The 24508-nt window shown below is 39.2% G+C and overlaps 2 pseudogenes; both read left to right on the top strand.

The window, feature by feature from the left end:
- Nucleotides 1–1803: 1803 nt before the first annotated feature.
- Nucleotides 1804–12108, top strand: LOC143666141 (RNA/RNP complex-1-interacting phosphatase-like; annotated as a pseudogene).
- Nucleotides 12109–16084: 3976 nt separating this feature from the next.
- On the top strand, nt 16085–18346 carry LOC143666119 (nuclear cap-binding protein subunit 2-like; annotated as a pseudogene).
- The last annotated feature ends 6162 nt before the right edge of the window (nt 18347–24508 follow it).

The raw sequence follows: 24508 nt of genomic DNA, 5'->3' as shown, positions 1-24508 counted from the left end.
ATTATTTCACTTAGCATATTTTCAAGGTTGCAGCATGAATCAGAACTTCATTCTTTTGTATAGCTGAATAATATTACATGTATATGCCACATTTTATTTGTGTGTTGGACATTTAGGTTGTTTCAACCTTTTGGCTATTGTGAATAGTGCTATGAACATTGATGTACAAACAAATCTGTTCAAGTCCCTGCTTTCAGTTCTTTGGGTAATATATCTAGTAGTGGAATTGCAGTCCACATGATAATTTCATACTTTCTGAGGAACTACCACACTCTTCACAGCCAGCAATTTCTGCCAACAATGTTCAGAGCTTCCCATTTCTCTACATTCTCGCCAATGCTTGTTATTTTCTACTTGTGTTTTTTTGTAAATAGCTATTGAGGTGTATCATGGTTTTGATTTGCATCTCACTAATAGCTAATTATGTTGATCATTTTTAAAATTGAATATAAGCGTTGGTGTGGATGCAGAGGAACAGAAAATCTCATGCATTGCTCCTGGAGATGTAAAATGGTTCAGCCACTGTGGACAACAGTTTGATGGTTCCTCAGGAAGGTAAGTATAGAATTACCATATGACCCAGCAATCCCACTTCTAGGCATAAACCCAGAAGAACTGGAAGCAGGTACTTGAACAGATATTTGTACATCAGTGCTCATAGCAGCACTATTCAAACAGCCAAAAGGTGAAAGAAACCCAATCCTACAGATAAATGGATAAGTAAAATGTGGTATATACATACAATGGACTATTACTCAACCATAGGATTCTGATACATGCTACAAGGATAAACCTTGAAGACATGTTAAGTGAAGTAAGCCAGAAGCAAAAGGACAAATACATGATCTCCCCTTATGAAACAATTAGAATAGTGCAAATTCAAAGAGTCAAATTAGAATACAGGTCTCCAGGGCTGGGGGTAGGGAATATGGAGTTAATATGGAGTTAATGCTTTTAGTATAAAGTTTCTGTTTGGGTGATGGGAGCATTTTGGCAATGGAAGGTATTGATGGTAGGATAATACTGTGCATATAATTAACACTACTAAATTGTATATCTGAAGCTAGTGAAGATAAAATTTCTATTTAGAATTATAGAAATGGTTTCATAATGGATGGTGCTGTGGGTAGCACAACAGTGCAAATACAATTAATAGCACTGAAATAATTATGTATCAAAATGATTAAGAGGGGAATGTTAGATTATGTATATGGTGGCAGAACAAAACTTTTAAAAAGTTCATGGAACTACACTGCACAGTGAACCCTAAGTTAAACAACAGGCTTTAATAGTACAGTTATAAAATGTACTATAATCACTTCTTCCACAACAATCAAGGTGTTGGTGGTGAAATAGGTGTGTGAGAATCCTGTATTTTACGTATGACTACTATAAACCCACAACTTCTGGTATAAAAAGTCATACAAAATTTTAAAAAACATACTGTAAAACACAAAGAGTGAACCCTAGGGCAAACTATGGACTTTAGTTAATATAGGTTCAACAACTGTAAAAATGGACCATGCTAATAATAGGAAAAACGTATGTTGGGGGGTCGAGGGGTAAATGAGAACTCTGTACTTTCTACAGTATTTTTCTGTAAACCTATAAATGCTCTAACAAATTAACAAAAAGTGAAAAGGAACTTGGGACTATCAGACAGAAAAAAACATAGTAAGCAAAAAAAAAAGGGTAAATACAATAGACTTTCCATGTCCTTGAGTTTTCTAAATTGACAGTAGAAAGAAAAATTATAACCCTTTCGTATGTGATTCTAAAAGTATGCAGAACCTTGAGGACATAATGCCGAGTAAAATGTTCAGTGACAAAAGGATAGATACTTTATGATTCTGCTTCTATAACCATGGTGAAGGTAAACTTAGAGGCTTATAATATAGAATATAGGGGACCTAAAGATACATGGAAGCTAGAGAGGGAACAGTTAGCTAATGAGGTTGAACTTAAATGCAAGGGAATGGATAGAAGTGAAGGCAGTTCATTAGTGGGTCTATAAGTAATATTGCCATATTGATGGTGAACATGATTGAAAGGGGTTAGAGACATGTATTCAACCAGTTAACACTACAAATATAAGTTCTTGCATGAATTACTTCAAAGGTATGATTCTGTCAGAGTTTATAATATCAGGATATGAGGGAAACTACTATTGCATACTATGGGCTCTGTTTAACAGGAAGACAGCTACAGTACCGCAGCAATACTAAGAGTAAATAAGAGGTGCTGGGAGGAGGGACAAGAGTTAAGGGGAGGTTTGGATTTTCTATATGGTGAGGATATGTTTATTGGTTATTTTTTTCTTGGGAGCAATGAAAATTGTCTGAAACTGAGTGTTGATGAACTTTTCACATAGGACATTATACCTGATGCCCAATGGATGAAGGTGGCTGAAGGATAACCCTGAGAACTAGAAAAGCGAACTGTGGGGTATACATAAAACTATGAAGAGAAAATGTTTAAGGTGATAATAAATAGAGGAAAATAGGATGTTAAGGGTAATAGTTTCTATATGAAATGACTAGTAAAGTGACACCAGTAAATGGACATTAGGTATATGTAATGTAATGCCTAGAGCAATATCTATAAGTTTATGAAAAGATACACAGAAAAACAGAATAAAGAAAAGCTATAAACTACAGTTCTTAAAAACTGTTCAAGTAATCAACAGGAAGGCAGGGAAAAGAAAAGAAGTGAAGAACAGAAGAGACAACAAACAATGTTGGCAACTAAAGGCCTAACGTAATCAAATAAAATATAGTCTAAATACAGCAAATAAAAAACAAACTTTGCAAAGTGGATTTAAAAACAATCCAAGAGAGGCAGGGCAAGATGGCGACATAGTGAGGTGTGGAATTTAGTTCATCCTCCAAAGCAGCTAATAAATAGCCAGGAACAGTACAAGACAACTGCTGGGGGAACATCAGTGACCGGACACACAGCGTACACAGTCTGGACCAGGTGGAATGGCTGTGGCCCCACACAGAACAGTACACGCCCCAAGCCACAGAAGCCAGCACCCTCCCCCATGGGCATAGCAGGCTGCTTCCCTGAGGGGAAAAGAAACAGACTTCTGTAGTAGCAAGGGTTAGCACAACCAAGCTCCAATTACAGAATTAACAAATTCTGACTACTGAAAACAGGGCTCCACACAGATAAACCTGAAATAAGCACTAAAGGAACTAGGAGTTTTTGCCCTGGCAGAGAGGGGACTGGGATGATGGGGGAAAAAAATAAAATAAAAACACAAAAACGAGTTGTCTGAGTGGGACAGCACAAAATACTGGAAAAGGGGAGGACCCGAAGATAAGGGGGCACATAGAGCCACATATCAACTCATGTTCTTGACTGGCAAACCTGAGGAATGGGGTCTGGCTCTGAAGATGCTTTTTTGCTTTTTCTTTTCTCTTCTTAAACACCTCATTAGATAAAACTGCAAGCACTCTCAGGCTCCAGCACTGCCCCAGGCAAGGGTGAACTAAAGCATGTCTGAGAGAGAAATTAACTAATTATGTGAAAGGGGTTATTTTCCTAAAGTATCTTTCCCAGAAGGGGCAGAAACTTCCAACCTCCAGATGGGTCGCTGGACCAGATAAGTCCTGAAATGCAGAGGGCCCAGCCTCTCCAGAACATCAGATAGTTCCATCTTCCTACCCTATATTATCAACAGCCCTTTCCAACATGAAAAAGTTAGAATGGGCATAGTCCAAATATCCCTAAAGAGTGGGACAGATCAAATGTGATGGTGGAGTTATACAAAGAAGGTCAATGTACTGGTTTGAAAGGATTTATGTACTCTAGAAAAGCCATGTTTTAATCCTAATCAATCTTGTGGAAGCAATGGTTTCTTCTAATCCCCATTCAGTACTATAGGTTGGAGACTTGATTAGATTATCTCCACAGAGATGTGAATCAATTGTGGGTATTAAACTTGATTAGATGGAGACATGTCTCCACCCATTCTAAGTGGGTCTTGATTAGTTTACTGGAATCCTATAAAAGAAGTATTTGGAGAATGCTTCAGAATGCCACAGAACTAGAAAGCAGAGAGTACACCAACCAACAACTTTTGGAGGTGAAGAAGGAAAACACCTCCCGGGGAGCTTCATGAAACATCGCCTGGCAAGGAAGCTAGCAATCGATGCTGTGTTGATGCCATGTTTGCCATGTGCCTTTCTAGTTGAGAGAGAAACCCTGAACTTCATCAGCCTTCTTGAACCAAGGTATCTTTCCCTGAATGCCTTAGATTGGATGTTTCTATAGACTTGCTTTAACTGGGCTATTTTCATGGCCTTAGAACTGTTAACTTGTAACTTATTAAAAATTCCCCTTTTTAAAAGTCTTTCCAGTTCTGGTATATTGCATCCTAGCAGCTAGCAAACTAGAACAGTCAGATTTAACAAACAAATATGATTGCTGAATCATTATATTGATATTTCTTTTAGTCTCCAGTGTCTTAGAGCAGCTAGAAGTAAAAGCCTAAAATTGTGGAACGTAACCCATATCAAACTCTGAAATCTGTCTTACAACTAATTGTTACAATGTACTTTGAAATTTATTACTTTTTTTTAGAGGGGGCGGTGCATGGTCTGGGAATCGAACCCAAGTCTCCTGCATGAAAGGCGAGCATTCTACCACTTAAATTTATTACTGTTTTGTGTATGTTATTTTTCACCAAAAAAGAAAAAAATTCCTTCTAGCCTCCAGTGTTTGGAGCATCTAGAAGGAAAAATCTGAAATAGGGGAACGATAACTTATAACAAACTCTGAAATCTGTTCTGTAATGACTTGAAGTGTACTTAGAAAATCATTGCTTTTTCTTTCTGTTCTTTGTATATATGTTATATTTAACAATAAAAACAGTTAAAAAAAAAAAAAACAACAAAAAGATCCCATGGCAAGCCCACCCCAGCCTCCTGTGGAGCCACCACAATGCCCTCTGGAGGAGCTGCACCTCTCACCTTCTGTAACAGCAGAGTTCAGGACCATCTCTTTCTCCATATGTTCTCTAGCACTTGTTTCTCTCTGTTCATTTTTAAGCACTTTAATTCACACATCATACACTCCAACCTAACTAAATGGCCATGCCTTCACTATCATAATCTACATGAAGACATTTCCTTTTCTTCGGCAAAGACTTTCATACCCCACCACCCCCACCTCCACCACCACCACCACTTGTTGACATTTAGTTTTGGCCTAATGCCTTTGTTACATTCAGTGAAGGCGTATTACAATGTTGCTGTTGACCATAGACCCTAGCTGGCATTGATTGTACGTTTTCCTGTATACCATCCCATTTTCAACACCTTGCACTATGGCGTTATTTGTACTCCCTCATGCAAAAACGTTTTTATATTTGTACATTTAATCACCTCATTGACCATGCAGATTTTGCAAAGTTATACAATCAAAATCTTTATCTTCTATCTTTCCTTCTGGGATCATACATGCCCCTAACCTTCCTCTTTCCATCATACTCACATTCAATGCTTTGGGGTTTCAGACTGGGGTGATGGTGAAAATTTGATAATAGATGGTGGTAATGGTAGTACACCATCATGAATGTAATTAACACCATCAAAATTGTATATCTAAATGTGATTTAAAGGAGACAGTTTAGATCCTATATATGTTAAACCAGAATAAAAATTTTTATTTATTTATTTATTTATTATTTTTTTTACACGGGCAGGCACCGGGAATCGAACCTGGGTCCTCGGGCTTGGTAGGCAAGCATTCTTACCTGCTAACCCACCGTGGCCCGCCCAGAATAAAAATTTTTAAAAAGCAAACATAGAACTGTACTAACACAGCAAACCCTAATATAAACTATAGACTATCATTAACCACATAATTATAGTAATATTGTTTTCATCAATTGTAACAAAAGTACCACATAATGAAAGTGTTAATAATAGAGAAAACTAAGCATGTACAGGGGATAGGTAAGAACTCTTTCTTTTGTCTCTCAGAAAGGAAGATGGCCACCTTCTCTCTGTTGGCATTGGGTGGAAGACAGCTTGGAGCCCACCTGAGCCGCTGGCACCAAGCCCCCACCGCTATGGCCAGGGATGCGTCTCTTCTGCAGGCTTTTCACCCAGTGGGGAAGGCAGAAAGAACACTCCTGAGAGGTGGGAAAACTATCTCCCAGTTGGACAACAGATGCCTGGGATTCATTTCATTGCTTTCAAAGTTCCTCTGAAAAAGAGTTTTTCACCACCTTCCCCTGTCTACGTGGGACATGACTCCCAGGGGTGTGGACCTTCCTGGCAACAGGGGACAGAAATCCTAGAATGAGCTGAAAGTCAGCATCAAGGGATTGAGAAAACCTTCTCGACCAAAAGGGGGAAGAGTGAAATGACACAAAATAAAGTGTCAATGGCTAAGAGATTCCAAACAGAGTCTAGAGGTTATCCTGGAGGTTATTCTTATGCATTAAATAGATTTTACCTTATTGGTCAAGATGTAATGGAGAGGCTGGAGGGAACTGCCTGAAAATATAGAGCTGTGTTCCAGTAGCTATGTTTCTAGAAGATGATTGTATAATGATATAGCTTTCACATTGTGACTATGTGACTGTGAAAACCTTGTATCTGATGCTCCTTTTATCTACCTTATCAAGAGACAAGTAAAACATATGGAATAAAAATATATAATAGGGGGAACAAATGTTAAATTAAGTTTGAGGGGTCAAGATGGTGGCTTAACAACGTGCACATTTTAGTTCGTCCTCCAGAACAACTACTAAATAACCAGAAACAGTACAGAACAGCTCCCGGAGACACGATAGTAACCAGACATACAGTGTACCCAAGTCTGGACCAGCTGGACTGGCTGCGAGCACCCCCCAGAACTGTGAGTTCCCAAAGCTGTGGCGGGCAGCACCACTCCCCCACAGGCCACTTCCCAGAGGGGAAAGGAAAGGACTTTACCAGCAGCAGGGACTGGGCACAATCAAACGCCAATTGTGGAACTAATTAACAAATTCTGACTACTAAAAATAGGCCCCCAGCTTAGGTGAACCTGATCAAAGCAGAGGTTGTTCATTTTTGCCCCAGCGCCAAGGGGGCAGGACTGACAGGAAAAGGAGATAAAAAAAAAGAAGGAAACAGAGGTTTTTGTGGCTGTGTATCTACAAAGGCTTGACTGCCTCTGGATACAGCGGCAGGACTTTTCAGGCTGCAACTGCCCCAGGCATAGGCAGAAGTGAGCTCTTTTGGGGGCTAATCTGAAGCTTGTGCCTTCCCCAGGGGAGGGGTGAAGCCCCACCCAGGTGGAATCCCTCCATCAAGGAATTCAGACACCAGGGCTTGGGAATTTGAAGCCATTAAAACCAGCCTACAACCTCTCCTCTGTCTCCACCACGCCCACAGCAGGGAGAGTCTGCCAAAGTTAAAGGTACCGCATCATCTTATGCTGGTGGGACCTGTACCACATACTGGGTAGGATAAGAAAAACAGAGTCCAGAGACTTCACAGGAAAGTCTTTCAACCTGCTGGGTCTCACCCTCAGGGAAAACCGACGCAGGTGACTTTCCTCCTGATAGGAGGGCAGTTTGGTCTAGGAAAATCTGGCTGGGGTCTTTAATATCTAAGTAGACCCTCCTAAGTGTGTGTGGGGGAAAGGTACCACCCAAGCAGGGCAAGAAACAAGAAAACAAGAACTGAAAAATTCTCCTCTGTTAAACAAAACTTAAGCTAAAGGTCCAGATAAAGCTGAACGGAATGTCAAAGAACAGATAGACAACAAATTCATCCAGCAAGAAAACCCTAGATAAAAGAAGTGAAAGCAATCTCCAGAATAAACTAATTAAGGTAATTAAATGCCTAGACGCCAGCAAAAAATAACAACTCACACTAGGAAAACTGAAGATATAGGCCCAGTCAAAGGAACAAACCAACAATTCAAATGACATACAGGAGCTGAAACAATTAATTCAGAATGTACAAACAGACATGGAAAACCTCATCAAAAACCAAAACGATGAACTGAGGGAGGATATAAAGAAGGCAAGAAAGAACAAAAAGAAGAAACTGAAAGTCTGAAAAAACAAATCACAAAACTTATGGGAATGAAAGACACAGTAGAAGAGATGAAAAAAACAATGGAAACCTACAATGGTAGATTTCGAGAGACAGAACGTAGGATTTCTGAACTGGAGGACAGAACATCTGAACTCCACAAGAAACAGAAACTATAGGGAAAAAAATGGAAAAATATGAGCAGGGACTCAGGGAATTGAACGACAATATGAAGCACATGAATATATGTGTTGTGGGTGTCCCAGAAGGAGAAGAGAAGGGAAAAGGAGGAGAAAAACTAATGGAGGAAATTATCACTGAAAATTACCCAACTCTTATGACTTAAAATTACAGATCCAAGAAGTGCAGCGTATCCCAAAGAGAACAGATCCAAATAGACATACTCCAAGACACTTAATAATCAGAATGTCAGAGGTCAAAGAGATAGAGAGGATCTTGAAAGCAGCAAGAGAAAAGAAATCCACCACATACAAGGGAAGCCCAATAAGTCTATGCGCAGATCTCTTAGCAGAAACCATGGAGACAAGAAGACAGTGGGATGATATATTTAAATCATTAAAAGAGAAAAACTGCCAACCAAGACTTCTATATCCAGCAAAATTGTCCTTCAAAAATGAGGGAGAAATTAAAACATTTTCAGACAAAAAAATCACTGAGAGAATTTGTGACCAAGAGACTAGCTCTGCAAGAAATACTAAAGGGAACACTAGAGACAGATACGAAGACAAACGAGAGAGGTGTGGAGAAGCGTGTAGAAAGGAAGACTATGAGTAAAGGTAAAAAGAAGGAAAATTAGATATGACACATAAAATCCAGAAGGCAAAATAGTAGAAGAAAGTACTACCCATGCAGTAATAACACTGAATGTTAATGGATTAAACTCTCCAATCAAAAGACATAGTCTGGCAAAATGGATTAAAAAACAGGACCCATCTATATGCTGTCTCTACTCAAAGGACACGAGGCCAAGGACACAAATGGACATTTACACACCAATGTTTAGAGCAGCATTATTAATAATTACCAAGAGATGGAAACAGCCAAAATGTCCATCAACAGACAGTTGGCTAAACAAACTGTGACATTTACATAAGATGGAATATTATGCAGCTGTAAGACAGAATAAAGTTATGAAGTATGTAACAACATGAATGGACCTTAAGGACATTATACTGAGTGTGATTAGCCAGAAACAAAAGGAAAAATACTGTATGGTCTCACTGATATGAACTGACATTAGTGAATATTTCCTTGGTAACAGAGACCATCAGGAGATAGAAATGGGGTAAGATATTGGGTAATTGGAGCTGAAGGGATACAGATTGTGCCACAGGACTGAATATAAAAACTCAGAAATGGACAGCACAATATTACCTAACTGTAATACAATTATGTTAAAACACTGAACAAAGCTGCATATGAGAATGATAGAGGGAGGAGGGCTGGGACATAAATGAAATCACAAAGAAAGATAGATGATAAAGATTGAGATGGTGTAATCTAAGAATGCCTAGAGTGTATAATGATAGTGACTAAATGTAAAAATTAAAAAAATGCTTTTGCATGAAGAACAAAAGAATGTCATTACTGCAGTGTGCTGAAAATAGATGGTACTTAATATTTTAAAATTTCAACTAATGTGAGACTAAAGCAAAAAATGTTTATTTGGTACAAATCTATATTTTGACTAGTGCATCTCCTAATATAACTTATGTAGATAGTCGATTGAACACCTTAAGTACATGGAACTTCGTATAGGACATGAGATTTTGTTGGTTTGTCCAGGTGATGCCCTGATGAATCCCAGAGTGATTTGATCAGTGAGTGGAAAAGTATTTGCAAAGTCCCCTTCATGGAATGGTGAGAACGGGGGAAAACTCAACTTCCCCAAGTTGAATTCTTGATATTCTCACAAGCAGTGGGGACAACCAAAGCTATAGGCTGAGCCCCCAGTCTTGGGGTTTGTTCATATGAAACTTAACCCCACAGGGGATAGGTCAAGCCTACTTAAAATTAAGCCTAAGGGTCACCCCCAAGAGAACCTCTTTTGTTGCTCAGATGTGGCCTCTCTCCAGCCAAGACAGCAAGCAGACTCACCACCCTCCCCCTGTCTACGTGGGACATGACTCCCAGGGGTGTGGCTCTTCCTGGCAGCGTGGGACAGAAATCCCAGAATGAACTGAGATTCAGCATCAAGGGATTGAGAAAAACTCTAGAATGAGCTGAGACCCAGCATCAAGGGATTGAGAAAACCTTCTCGACCAAAAGGGGGAAGAGTGAAATGAGACCAAGTGTCAATGGTTGGGAGATTCCAAACAGAGTCGAGAGGTTATCCTGGAGGTTATTCTTATGCATTAAGTAGATATCACCTTGTTATCCAAGATGTAATGGAGAGGCTGGAGGGAACTGCCTCAAAATGTAGAGCTGTGTTCCAGTAGCCATGTTTCTTGATGATGATTGTATAATGATATAGCTTTCACAATGTGACTGTGTGATTGTGAAAACCTTGTGTCTGATGCTCCTTTTATCTACCTTGTCAACAGATGAGAGGAACATATGGAATAAAAATAAATAATAGGGGGAACAAATGTTAAAATAGATTTAGTTTCAAATGCTAGTGATCAATGAAAGGGGGCCGGTAAACTTTTTTTTTTTTTCTGTTTGTTATATTTTTCTGTTGTCTTTTTATTTCTTTTTCTGAATTGATGCTAATGTTCTGGGAAATGATCATGATGATGAATATGCAACTATGTGATGATATTGTGAGTTGCTGAGTGTATGTGTTGGGAATGTTTGTTTCTTGCAATTTTTTTTAATTAATAAAAAATTAAAAAAAAAACAAATTTAGTTTGAAATGCTATTGATCAGTGAAAGGGAGGGGTAAGGGGTATGGTATGTATGATTTTTTTTGTTTTCTTTTTATTTCTTTTTCTGAATAGATGCAAATGTTCCAAGAAATGATCATGATGATGAATATGCAACTATGTGATGATTTGTGAATTACTGATTATATATAGAGAATGGAATGATCAAAAGTTAAGAATGTTTGCGTTTGGTGTTTTTTCGTATTTTAAAAAAAAAAAGGAAAAGAAAAAGAAAGAGTTTTGAAGGGAATGTTGCCCCAGAAGAATATTTTTCCCCATTGGATTTTTTTAACAAATATGACAACAAGGGCCATGGTGGCTCAGCAGGTAAGAATGCTTGCCTACCATGCCCGAGGACCTGGGTTCGTTTCCCGGTGCCTGCCCATGTTAAAAAAAAAAAAATGACAACAAGATGGAGAACTCTGACTGATTGTTGATTTAACTTATACATAATGCTGTTATGAACCAGAGGATTTACCAAAAACAATTTTGTACTTAAAACTTTTTATAGTTGGGCATAAGGTGCCTGATAATGACACTATTTTAAAATTCAAATGTGCTGTTAATGGGTTTTTGAAAGGAAATAAAGATAATGACAAACTTACTGGGGTCCACTCTCCCCATGGTTTAAACAGAACAGGCTGTTTAAACATTTCTAAGCAATGGCCCAGCAGATATTTGATTGATGTAGAAGGTATGAGGCCAGATGATGCAACTGAATTATTCAACAGATGCTGGACCATTGCTCAGAAAGACAGAACTACACTGAAGACCTTCAGAACAGTCCTGTCAAAGTATGCGGGTTCTGGTGTATCCAGGAAAGTAGTTCTGAAGAATCACAACAAATCCTGGAACCAGTCTATAAGTCTTTTAACCAAGGACCGCAGTATAACCTGTATCAGACCCAAGGTTACCCAGCACCTTCCTGGCATTTCCACTTCAACACCAGAGATTTGCAACAGTTAGTCAGGAAATTTTCACAGAATCAGAATTTTTACCAGAGAGGTCCTGGTCCCCCTGGGGAGGACTAATGACAGAGAAGATATTCTTGGAATGTAAAGCCAAGTACCAGCCAAGCAGCCCAGAATAAAAGCTTACAGTATCCTTACAATTACTCCAATAGTTGGGGATGGACCCTAGTGGCTCAATCCTATTCTAGAAATCTATCAGGAGACCTGAGCTAGACCGAAGACAGATGGAATGACTTTTAAGCAGATCAAGTCAAAAGAAGTTTAATATCTATTTCACTGCTCCCTTATGCATTCAAGCTTAAGGAACAATTATACTGATACTTACATCTTTACTGATAAGTTTGCAGTAATTGCAAGAATAAAGGAAAAATTTTTATTCAGATCTTAAATTTTTTTAAAGATATTTTAGAACTTTTAGATGTTTAAAATTTCTACTAAACTCTCTCCCTATGAGACAATCTCTTTAAAACCTAGTCACACAACAAACAAAAACCAAATAAAATAAAATAAAACCTAGGAGCTGTCTATAATTAATTGTGATACTGATGCAATCAGATATCTCTTTGTCAGTCCATTGTTAGATTTTACAAACTTCCTTTCACTGAATTGTCAAACACGCCATCTAATACAGAGCAGATAATCTTTTAGGGATTGACTGTCATATAGCCAAGAGGGACTGATAAACCAGAATTCTGATTTATTAAATTATAGTAGGTAATTTACCTGTCGAGATAATTGTCATCAACTGGATAGAACTATTCAGAAAACTTTCATAGGTTACAAAGATTGCTTGATAAACAGAATAGGATATGACTGCAACCTGAATATCTGGGAAGACTTGCATGGCTCTTTGTGTCACCGCTCGTCTACTGCACATAACCTGCGGTAATCTTCTCCCAATTGCCTGTCACAAAGGAATGATGCCTTCACCTTGACTTTTTTTAAGTGGTCTCTTCTGCTGGCATACCTCTGGAAAACACATTTTGGTTACTTAGGAGGATATTATTATTTTAGTTGCAAAGGAAGCCAGAAATCTTTGCTTGCATGAGGAAGTGTTTCCCATCATGACACATTAAGCCTTGGAAAGTATTTGATGAATACTTGATAATTTGGGTTTGTTTTCTAAAGCCTCTGATTTTGAGAATTTGTGTCTTAGAATGTCTGGTACTGCACATGATAGTTAAATTCTCCAGTCTCCTGTATATTTGTAGAAGAAAGAAGTGAAACCTGACCTTAAGGAAGTACTCTATCTTGGCTGCTTCCCTTGTCTGTATCTAATTAGTTCAGTCAAGCTGCTACACTTTATCTAAGTGATTGCTCATAAAGCTTTTGTCTCCCACATTTAACAGAGGCACAAAAACTCTTACTATGGAATTGTTCCCCAGGATACATCATGAAGGCTTACTTAGAAAGACAATGGTGAGGTATAAAAAGAACAAACAGAGGCAAGTATGGGGAGGCTAACTAGTCTAAAACACTTTACCAGCCCTTTGACAACCAGTTTCTAAGGAGGACATCAGCAAAAATGCACTACCACCTTCAAAAAACTTTTCTTGACCCTATGGCACCCTCAGACCACTTGCCCTTTTCAGTTGTCAACATGACTTATTAAAACTAGTCTCCAGATGGCTAAAAAGCATATGAAGAGTTGTTCATCTTTATTAGCTATAAGGGAGATGCAAATTAAGATGACAGTGAGATATCAACTCACACCTATAAGAATGGCTGCTATTAAATAAACAGGAAACTACAAGTGTTGGAGAGGATGTGGAGAAATTGGTATATTTATTTACTGCTGGTGGGAATGTGTAATGGTGCAGCCACTATGGAAGACAGTTTGGCAATTCCTCAGAAAACTAAATGTTGAGTTGCCCTATGACCCAGCAATATCAATACCTGGTATATACACAGAAGACCTGAGGGCAGTGACATGAACAAACATTTGCACATTGATGTTCATAGTAGTACTATTCACAATTGCCAAGAGAAGGAAACAATCCAAGTGCTCATCAATGGATGAGTGGATAAACAAAATATAGTATATATGTATGATAGAATATTATGCATCAGTTAAGAGGAAATGATGTTCTGAAACATGACCACATGGATGAACTTTGAGGACATAATACTGAGTGAAATAAGTCAGACACAAATGGACAGATAATGTATGATTTTGTTATTATGACTCTGGTAAAGGTAATCTCAGAGGCCATACTGTAGCATATAGCAGACCTAGAGATACATAGAAGCTAGAGATGGAGGTAAGGCTACCTAAAGAGGTTGAATTTAAATGCAAAGGAATGGACAGAAGTGATGATAATTAATGGGTTTAGAAGTAATGGGTTTATAAGTAACTGCCATATTGAAGGTGAATATGACTGAAAGGGGATGTATGGTGCCATATATCCCAATGACTGAATTTATAATTATAAATAAGTTCTCACATGAAGTATTTCAATTGCTCAATAGTGGACAAGGAGCCAATGGTAGAGGGATATTGGGGAGAACTAAAAATGCATGCTATGGCCAGTAGTTAACAGGCAGATAGTAGTATTGGTCACAGGTTACTAAACCCCATCAACTTTACTCCTGCCTGTCTCTTAAGAGTGCCTGGGGCTCAAACTGAGATTCTCCAAAGGTTTCTTGCACTAGGTTTGCTTTTCTGGGACACAGGAATTCTAGGTCAGATAAATTGTGAAATCCAGAGGGACCAGCCTCTCCAGGATTAACAGTTGATTGCAACCCGCATCCTTCAGTATGGACACCCCTTCTCAGCATGAAAAAAATTGGGGTGGGTATTCCCCAAGGATCCCTATAGAGTGGGGGAGGGATTAAAGGAGAGGGAGGAGGTATAACAGAGAAGAAAGGATTTAACAAATGAGTATGGCTGCTGAATCACTATATTAATATTCCTTCTGGCCTCCAGTGTTTTGGAGCAGCTAAAAAAGGAAAAATCAGAGCTGATGGAACAGTAAGCCCACGACAAACTCTGGGATCTGTTCTATAGCTGCTTGTTGAACTGCATTTTGAAAATGATTGCTTTTTTCTTTCTTTGCTTTGTATAGGTGTTGTGTTTTAGTTAAAAATGTAAAAAAAAAAAAACTTTCTGCAGGATTTTTTCCATAAATCCAAATTTCTCTATTTAAAAAAAATAAAATTGTCCCAGTGTTGGCCAGGAGGCATGCCTTCAAGTTGAAAAAAAAGAGAGAGGAAGGGATAGGACCCAGTTCAAATGGAATCCCTCCTTCAATGACTTCAGGTCCCAGGGACTGGAAAACAGAAGCAATCAAAGCCTGCCTACTGCCTCACCTCTGTCCCAACCATGCCCCCAGGAGGTAGAGTCTGCTGAAATTAAAGGTACCACATCATTTTAAGTTGGTGGGAAGCTGCAGGCAAATAAACACCACAAACTGGGCAGGATAGGAAAAGCACAGAAAGATGCTTCATAGGAAAGTCTGACAACCTGCTGGGTCTCACCCTCAGGAATAACTGATGCTGGCTACTCTTTCCTCCTGAGACATGGGTCTGTCTTGTCTGGGAAAATATGACTAGAGTCTACAATATCTGAGGAGCCCCTCCTCAAAATAAAAAATTCCCATATAGGCAGGGCAGGAAACAAAAAACAAGAAATGAAAAATTCTGATCAGTTAAACAGAACCTATGTTAGACATCTAGAGTAAGTTGGACTGTTAAAGAACAGATAAGAACAAAGCCATCAAAGAAGAAAATCCTAGGTATAAAAGTGAAAACAACCTCCAGAATAAGCTAATTAAGGAAATCAAATGCCCAGATACCAGCAAAAAAATACTAGAATAATTGAAGGTATGGTCCAGTCAAAGAAACAAACCATTACTTCAAATGAGATATAGGAGTCGAAACAACTAATTCAGAATGTTCAAACAGATGTGCAAAATCTCATCAAAAAACCAGTGAGTTGAGGGAGGTATTATAAAGAAGACATTGAGTGAATATAAAGAACTCAAAAGTTTGAAGAAAAAAACCAAATTGCAGAAATTATGGGACTAAAAGGCACAACAGAAGAGATAAAAATAACAAAGAAATCTATGAAATAGACTTGAAGAGGCAGAAGCAGGATTAGTGGACTAATCAGAGGACGGCACATCAGAAATCCAACACACAAGAGAAAATATAGGGAAAAGAATGGTAAAAAACATGAGCAGGGCCTCAGGGAATTAAATGACAACATACAGCAAATGAATATACATGTTGCAGGTGTCCCAGAAGGAGAAGAGAAGGGAAAAGGAGGAAAAAGACTAATGCAGGAAATAATCACTGAAAATTTCCCATCTCCTATGAAAGACATAAAGTTACAGATCCAAGAAGTATAGCATACCCCAAACAGAACAGATCCAAATAGACATACTCCAAGACACTTCCTAATCATATTATCAAATGTCAAAGATGGAGAATTTTGAAAGCAGCAAGAGAAAAGCAATTCATCACATACAAGGGAAACTCAATAAGACTATGTGTGGATTTCTAAGCAGAAACCATGGAGGCAAGAAGGCAGTGGTATGATATATTTAAGATTCTGAAAGAGAAGAACTGCCAACCAAGAATTCTATACCCAGCAAACTGTTCTTCAAAAACAAGAGGGGATTCAACTCCTTGCACTATGTCTACCAGACTCCTGAAGGTGCTGCACAGTGACTCCTACACGGCACTAAGCCACCACTAGGACCAGCACTTCTAGGATGACAATGAAGAACAAGAAAAAATACTGAAGAAATGCTGTACATTGTTGGAAATCTTTCCTTTTACACAACTGAAGAACAAATCTATGAACTTTTCAGTGAAAGTTGTGACATAAAATCATGGGCTGGGATAAAATAAAAAAAATAAAAAAAAAAACCAGCATGTGAATTCTGCTTTTTGGAGTACTATTCAAGAGCAGCTGCAGAACAAATTTTAAAAATGTTTTTGCATGAGGAAGAAAAAAGGAATGTCATTACTGCAGAGTGTTGAAAATAGATGGTAATTAATTTTTTTTAATTTTAACTTATGTGTAAGACTAAAGCAAAAAATGTTTATTTGGTACAAAATTTATATTTTGACTAGTGTGTTTCCTAATATAACTTATGTAGACAGCTTAATTGAACACCATAAGTACATGGAACCTTGAGTAGGGCATGAGATTTTGTTGGTTTGTCCAGAGTGATGCCCTGATAAATCCCAGAGTGATTTGAACAGTGAATAAAAAAGTATTTGCAAAGTCCCCTTCGTGGAATGGGGAGAAAGGGGGAAAATTCAACTTTCCCCAAGTTGAATTCTTGCTATTTTCACAAGCAAGGGGACAACCAAAGCTATAGGCTGAGTCCCCAATCTTGGAGTTTGTTCATATGAAACTTAACCCCACAGGGGATAGGTCAAGCCTATTTAAAATTAGGCCTAAGTGTCACCCTAAAGAGAACCTCTTCTGTCGCGCAGATGTGGCCTCTCTCTCCAGCCAACACAGCAAGCATACTCACCACCCTCCCCCTGTCTACGTGGGACATGACTCCCAGGGGTGTGGATCTTCCTGGCAACAGGGGGCAGAAATCCTAGAATGAGCTGAGACTCAGCATCAAGGGATTGAGAAAACCTTCTCGACCAAGGGGGGAAGAGTGAAATGACACAAAATAAAGTGTCAATGACTAAGAGATTCCAAACAGAGTCTAGAGGTTATCCTGGAGGTTATTCTTACACATTAAATAGATATCATCTTGTTAGTCAAGCTGTTATGGAGAGGCTGGAGGGAACTGCCAGAAAATGTAGAGTTGTGTTCCAGTAGCCATGTCTCCTGAAGATGATTGTATGATATAACTTTCACAATGTGACTGTGTGACTGAAAACCTTGTGTCTGATGCTCCTTTTATCTGCCTTATCAAGAGTAAAACATATGGAATAAAATAATAGGGGGAGCAAATGTTAAAATAAAGTTAGATTGAAATGCTAGTGATCAGTGAAACGGAGGGGTAAGGGGTATGGTACATATGATTTTTTTTCTGTTTTCTTTTTATTTCTTTTTCTGAATTGATGCAAGTGCTCTAAGAAATGATCATGATGATGAATATGCAACCATGTGATGATATTGTGAATTACTGATTATATATATAGAACGGAATGATAAGAATGTTTGTGTTTGTTGTTATTTTTTTTATTTAAAAATTAATAAAAAAAAAGTTAGCTGCCTTTCCTCTGAAGAACTGTATGTTAACTAAATAAATCCCCTTTTATTAAAAGCCAAAAAAAAAGAGCAGCCACAGAAAATGCCATGCAGTATATGAAGGCAACTTGTAAATGACTGGATCATTCACACTGACTGGGATGCAGATTTTAAGGAGGGCCAGCAGTATGGTCAAGGGTGATCTGGTGGCCAGGTACGAGGTGAATATCGGCAAGACTATGATGCTGGAAAGGAGGCTATGGAAAACTGGCCCAAAACCAGTGAGTGGATGAGAGTCCCATGAATGAAAACCTCACTCCTTGGCCTGTTAAATTTGTTGAAGACCAATACTGAAGGTCTGCAAATGACCCGTTTCACCAATGTTTGATGAATGCCTCTACTTAGCTGGAAGCCTCTCCATGATTTCCTCCTCTGAAAATTATTAATGGACAGAATCCAAAAAAATCACTTGAATTCTAGTCTTAAAATCTTGGCTATGTGTCCGAATGCCAGAATAATTTTTTGTTACCAGGTCAAAATTTGTGTTCTGTGGTGACAGATTAGATCTATGATGTTGATTATTCTGTCAGCCAAAAACGTCCCGTTCTTTTAGGAAGACTGGAAAATTTTTAAAAATTGTTTTACCATGTTTGAGTCTAAGTAGGTTTATGACCTACACTGGGACCTGGATTTTTTTTCTAGTTTGTATAAGATTAATAAATGGTGTTTTGCTAGGTAGTATAGCCTTGCTCTACATTAGGAACAGATGTTTGACATTTGTATTTGTTCTTTATGTTGAATTCTAATCTCTAAAGGCAAACTTAGAGTCAAGTTCTATACTTAAAGAGTTGATATAGAAGTTAAGCCTTATGCTCTTGTCACACTTATATATGTAGCAGAGAAGCTTAGCCTACTTATAGGTATGTCTAAGAGTTACTTCTGGAGGACCTCTGTTGTTGCTCAGATGTGGCTTCAGTCTCTCTAAGCCCAACTCTGCAAGTGAAATCATTGCTCTCCCCCCTATGGGGGACATGACATCCAGGGGTGAAAGTCTCCCTGGTGACGTGGGAGAGGACTCCCAGGGAGGAATCCAGACCTGTCACTGTGGGATCAACAATTCCATCCTGACCAAAAGGGAGAAAAGAAGTGTAATTAATAAAGTATCAGTGGCAGAGAGTTCAAATAGAGTTAACAGGCTACTCTGGATGTTGCTCTTACACAAGCTACAGGTAGACCTTGCTACCTGTCATAACCTGTCAACCCCCAAACAGGACCATTCCAGCCAATCCTAAAGAACACCTAGGGCAATATATAAGATTCCACAAGGGCTCTAGGCGCTAGAGTAACTTGCCAGAAACCTACAGCCTCCAGATGGGTCCTTGGTCCAGATAAGTCCTAAAATCTAGCCCAGTCTCTCCAGAATATCAGATAGTTCCATCTCTCTAACCCATATTAGTGACAGACCCTTCCAATATAAAAAATTTAGAACTGCCATAGCCCAAACAACCCCAAAGAGAGGTATGGAAAGATCAAAGGTAATGGTGGAATTATACACAGAAGATAAGACTTAACAAATGAATATGAATGCTGAATCATTAAATTGATATCTCTTTTAGTCTCCAGTATTTTAGAGCAGCTAGAAGTAAAAACCTCAAATTGTGAAACTGGAACCCATGTCAAAGTCTGAAATATGTTCTACAACTAATTGTGGTACTGTGTTTGGAAATTTATAGCTTTTTAGTATATATGTTATTGTTCGCAAAAAAAGAAAAGAAGGGAAAAAAAGTCAATAGTGATGATAAAAAAGTATTTAAGCCCACTAGCCTCCTATATTCTGGAGCAGCTAGAAGGAAAAATATGAGAAGATTGCATGGTAGCCCATGACAAACTCTGGGATCTATCCTGTAACCACTTTTTGAAGAGGGCTTTGAAAACTATTGCTTTTTGATTTCTTTGTTTTGAATATATGTTATACTATACAATATAAAAAGTTTTAAAAAATATCTAAACTAAGGCACCCAGGGAGAGATACCTAGGCTTAAGACAGCCAGTGATTTTAGGGTTTCTCTCTTAGCTGGAAAGGTACGAGGCAACTCTTTAGGCTTATTCAACCACTTCCCCAAGGGCATTTTCTTTATGCATCTCCAGAGATCTCTGGCTGTGTGTGATCTGTAGGTTCCAAAGCTTTTTCCAAAACGGTACCCTTTTAAAGTACTCCAGTAAGCAACCCCACCTTGAATGGGTGGAGACACATCTCCATGGAAACCATCTAATCAAAAGTTACCACCCACAATTAGGTGGGTTCCACCTCCATGGAAACAATAAAAAAGATTCCACCAAGCAATACTGAAGTAGGATTAAAGAACTCGTCTTTTCTGGGGTAACACAACAGATTCAAACTGGCACAGTTATTAAGCTACAAAAAGATATAGGGGACCTTAAATGCATACTGGCATGAAAGATGCCAGTCTGAAACAACTACAAACTAACTGTGTGACAGTTTTAAAACAGCAAAACTACAAGATAGTGGTTTCTAGGAGTTCAGGAATAGGGTGAAGTAAGAATGCATAGTGTAGAAAAAAAGGATACCTGGGTGGAGCACAGGACTTTTTTTTTTTAACCACATGCACAAAGACGTTTTATTTTTATTTAATTGTGGTAAAATAAAGCACAGGACATTTTTAAGGCAATCAAACTATTCTGGATTATATTCTATTAGTGGATACATGATGTTATGTATTTGTCAAAACTCAGGACTGTGCAACACAAAGACTGAACTGTAATGTAAACTATGTACTATAACAGTGATGTAACAATACTGATTTATTAATTGTAACAAATACACCCCACTAATGTAAGATGTTAATAATAGGAACAACTGCAGGGAAAGTGGCGTAAATGGGAACTCACTATTTTCTGTACAATTTTTCTGCAAATTGAAAAAATAGTCCATTAAAAAAGCCCTGACCACTGATTGTAAAAATTCAGAAATGGATGGCACAATACTACCTAAATGTAATACAATAATGTTAGAACACTGAATGAAGCTGAATGTGAGAATGATAGAGGCCTGGGGGCACAAAAGAAATCAGAAGGAAAGATACACAATAAAGACTGAGATCATATAATCTAGGAATGCCTAGAGTATATAATGATAGTGACTAAATGTACAAATTTAAAAATGTTTTGCATGAGGAAGCACAAAGGAATGTCAATAATGCAAGGTGTTGAAAAAAGATGGTAATTAATACTTTAAAACTTTAACTTACGTGTGAGACTAAAGCAAAAAATTATTTATTTGGTACAAAATTTATATTTTGACTAGTGCATTTCCTAATATAACTTATGTGGACCGCTTAACTGAACATCATAAGTACAAGGAACCTTAAGCAGGGCATGAGATTTTGTAGGTTTGTCCAGAGTGATGCCTCGATAAATCCCAGAAGGATTTGAAATAGTGAATAAAAAAGTATTTGTTAAGAACATCTCATCTCATGTGGTATCATCATCTGGGACAGTTAGTTTTCCTCGGAGTCAGCCTGAGTCAAAAGGTACTACTACTCTAATAAGATGGTCTATTGACCATGTAAAGGGATTATGCACAGAGGTGGAGATTACTACCTTCTAAAGCCTGTAATTTTTGAAATATTCATGTAAAGCATCGATTTTTAAATTATAAAATGTTTCAGACATACTAAAAAATACAAAAAGAACAGCACAGAGAGATCCAATATTCAACTAATTTAAAAAGTGTGCTTACTGGGTAAGTTTTCCTTTTGTATGGCTCTTTGACCAAAGGCAGTTCCTGATGGTGCCCGGTTGGTGGGTAAAACTGAGATAGAAACCTGCAGCTTATCAGCTGAGGTAAAGAATACTAAGGTAACCCAAATTTATAAGATAACTACATTTGGAGGATAGGATCAAGAGTGAGGACAGAGAGGCATGGAGATAAAAACAACTAAAATAATTCCTCATCTTCAACAAGAGAAGGTAAACAAATCTAAATCTAAAATGGAAAAAAATCAAGAAATAGAAAAACATGTATTTAGAAATAGGGAGGAATATATCAAAATAAGGTGTAAATGAATCGAACAGTCTACCTAGGAAGTGGAAATGAAGATTTTTGTATGTTTGTTTATGTTATAAAGCAATTTAATTTTTGAAATTATATAACAAATAAAGTAAAAATTAAAGATAGCAGAAACACTCCTATGTGGTTAGATTAGAACTGGTGATATCCACTTTAATGAATATATATATGTATATATTAACTGCTGAAAAAAGCAGAAATGCAATGACACCTCTGCAGCAGTGAGTACACCTAGCTTCTGGATCTTAGTTTCTAAATACCATTTTTCCACTAAAAGGAGTCAGGATGCTTTGGAGAAATGTTTTGCAGTGCTAAGGAACGGGAAGCCCAAGAAGACCCCAAAACATCTTGTAAAGAATGAACTGCTCCAAAAAACAATGGGTCCTGTCAGACGGATACAGGAACTAGCTTTCTGGGGATGCCCACTAGCCAAATTTGGGACAATTTAGGCATCCAAATAAATTAAGATCATAATGCATAATATGTCTATGCTGATATTATACAGATAAATAAATAGGGCAGAAGATAAGGCTCTTCTTTTTAGCAAACTGTTGACTAATAAATGTAGGGGTGTTAGAAGTTACCATTTTGTAACTACCACAGTAAGGATGGGTTTAGCAAAAATCATTCATTGATGCCAAATCAGAGGAGAGGATTTGATGAGTGCATTAGTTTGAAAGCTGCTGAAATGTAGTATATCAGGAACGGAAAGGCTTTGATAAAGGGAATTTAATAAGTTACAAGTTTACAGTTCTAAGGAAGTGAAAGTGTCCAAATTAAGGTAGCAATAAGAGGTTACCTTCCTTCAAGAATGGTTGATGCTCTCCGGAACAATGTCAGCTGGGAATGCACGTGGCTGGCACCTGTCACGGTCTTCGGCTTCTGGACACCCCTGTCAGCTGGGAAGGCGCCTGGTAACATCTGCCAGCTTTCTCTCCCAGCTTTCATAAGGCTTCCCCAGAGGGGTTTTACTTCTGAATCTCCAAAGGTCCCTGGCTGTGCGAGCTCTAAAGCTTTTTCCAAAATGGTTCCCTCTTAAAGGGCTCCAGTAAGCAACCCCACCTTGAATGGAAACAAATTCATGAAAAGATCCCACCGAGCGTGGTCCCCGGTGGCTCAGCAGGCAGGGTTCTCGCTTGCCATGCTGGAGAACCGGGTTTGATTACTGGTGCCTGCCCATGCAAAAAAAAAAAGAAGAAAGACAGAAAAAGATCCCACCCAGCAATATTGAATCAGGGTTTAAAAACACGGTTTTCTGGGGTACACAAGTTTCAAACCAGCTGTGTTAGGTTAGGCAGCTGCCAGAATGTGATATACCAGAAACGGGATGGCTTTTCAAAAGCGGAGTTTAATAAGTTACAAGTTTACAGTTCTAAGGAAATGAATGTGCCCAGGTTAAGCCACCCACAAGAGGTTACCTCCACTGAAGAAGGGTCGGTGGGTCTAGACACCTCCGTCGGCCGGACCCCGCGTGCCTGGCGGCGTCGGGTCCCCTGCTCCGGGGCGCCGCTGCTTCCGGCCTCTTCCCTGAGGGGCTCCGCACTTTGCTGCCCTGAGGCTGGCTTTCCTCTCGGCGCCTCCGTCGGCCCTCCCAGGTTCTGGCTAGCTGAACTTCTCACGCCCGTCTGCCGGGCTCCACGCGTCTCCACGCACCCGTGCCTCCGCTCCCCGCAGACGCCGTCAGCCGGCACCGCGGACTTGCCCACCGGCCCCTCCCAGCTGGTCTGCACCGCGGACTTGCCCACCGGCCCCTCCCAGCTGGTCTGCACCGCGGACTTGCCCACCGGCCCCTCCCAGCTGGTCTGCACCGCGGACTTGCCCACCGGCCCCTCCCAGCTGCCCTCGGGCGCTGCTGTCGCACCTGCGCAGACTGTCCTGGCCGCCTCAGAGCGACAGCTCTTCTGACTCTGAACAACTATACAAGCAACTTTATCCAACTAAAGAATGGCGTTCACTTTCTTAAAGCCCCGTACACATTAACTATAGTCAATGACAAACCAAGCAAAAAACCGGGGAGATGAAAACCACGTTTAAGCTCGGTAATTTTTTTTTCCTTTGCTGTTCTGTGTCGTTTAAACATTTAAAAATGTAGTGTCTTTTTAAACCCTTTCCGGAATTGGGGCAGGTTTTAGACCGTGAGGCGAGTAGTCGATCAGCTGTGTCTTATTTCGAAAGCCGTGGTTTTTCACCCATGGCGGCAGCGGTCTTCATAGGCCCAACGGCCGAAGCCCTCAGCCCACGCCCGAGGCCGGCCACAGACCTTCCAAACCTCGGCTCGGAGGCCTGGAGACCCGGGGGGGGGGGGGGGGGGGGGGGGGAGCCGCGGAGAGCTGCACGCATGCGCTCTATGGCTCCGA

Source organism: Tamandua tetradactyla, chromosome 22, assembly GCF_023851605.1.
Source record: "Tamandua tetradactyla isolate mTamTet1 chromosome 22, mTamTet1.pri, whole genome shotgun sequence".
NCBI lineage: Eukaryota > Metazoa > Chordata > Mammalia > Pilosa > Myrmecophagidae > Tamandua > Tamandua tetradactyla.
Note: the sequence above shows the minus strand (reverse complement) of the source record. Positions and strands in the feature narration are given on the sequence as shown.